Source organism: Phytophthora parasitica, assembly GCF_000247585.1.
Source record: "Phytophthora parasitica INRA-310 unplaced genomic scaffold supercont2.13, whole genome shotgun sequence".
NCBI classification, from domain to species: domain Eukaryota; phylum Oomycota; class Peronosporomycetes; order Peronosporales; family Peronosporaceae; genus Phytophthora; species Phytophthora nicotianae.
The window spans coordinates 1,206,493-1,207,777 of NW_008648999.1; positions in this window are offsets into that span (position 1 = coordinate 1,206,493).

Consider the following 1,285-nt stretch of genomic DNA (forward strand, 5'->3'; position numbering starts at 1 on the left):
GTCACCTCCGGCAGGACCGCCATCTGGCTGTGGACAGTTCGGGCGTGTTCAAGCCACGCTAGTCTTCGTCGGCGACTTGGACCATCTGGATCCGACGTTCATTCTTCTTGGCCCGCAGATAGTCGTACAGCAAGCCTCCACAAGACAAGTTAGATTATGGTTCCCGAGTTGGCGCATCATAGCCGACCCATTTGACTTTGAATTCTCGCACGGCTCGCTCAGAGCTCGTCGACAGTGGCATTCGGTCATCGAGGATGGCCTCATGTTCCCCTGCCAGGTGATCTGGTTTCCATCTATCTTCAGGCAACATCTCTTCATCGAAGTCAAACCTTATATCCTCGGTCACATCTTGCGTCAATCGAGGCTTCGGTCGACTTGGATACTCGTTTACGGCCTTGAATATTGACACGTGCACGACGGGGCAGAAGCGGTATCCGCTCTTGTCTGGTAACTCCAACTCGTACGCGAACTCTTCGACCTTTCTTTTAATCCGGAATGGTCCATGCCACCGATGTGCTAACTTCTTGGTGATACCGGATTTCACGCGTTCCATGTAGAGCCACACTCTGCCTCCGATCTCGAAAAGAGACCTCGGCGGACACTCTACAGCATCATTCGGGCCCGACAGAACTTTTGGGCTACCCACCGAGTGCACATTTTCTCTTTGGTCCTGGCGGCTTTCTCCAGTCGACTTAGCGCTTCCTTGTATTCCTTGGCTCTCCGCTCCTTTTCTGCCGCTTGATAGTCCTTGGCCATAGTCAAAGCAACTTCGTGTTGTCGGTTGACTTCGCGGTGCCACGCTAGCGCATCGGACTGTCTATTGGATCCTCGTCCGAGTGATGAAGACATCGCCCGGGGCGCGGATCGTGCATCCCAGCCGTGAACGAGGTAAAACAGCGTCTCCTTCCTTGCTGTGTCCTGGGAGGTGTCAATTGCAAACACCAGCTTTTCTGCGATCTCATCCCAGTCCTGCTGAAGAGGGTCTTCCGTGTACACGCGAACGGAAGTCATCACCGACTTCACTGAGCGTTCTTATTGGCCGTTAGCCTGCGGTCGATACCTTAAAGTCGCTCGTGACCGTGACTGCATCATCTCGGCTAAAGTCTTGAAAACTTCACTCATGAACCTTGGGTCTCAATCACGCCGAATCAAGATGGTGCTCCGAACCGTCGGTACACACACGCTTCGAACACTCGCGCTACGCTGAGCGCAGATGTGTCGGACATAGCTTTAGCAATGACGAATCCAGTGAACGAGCATTGGAATAGCAACAAGGCTGTGTTGC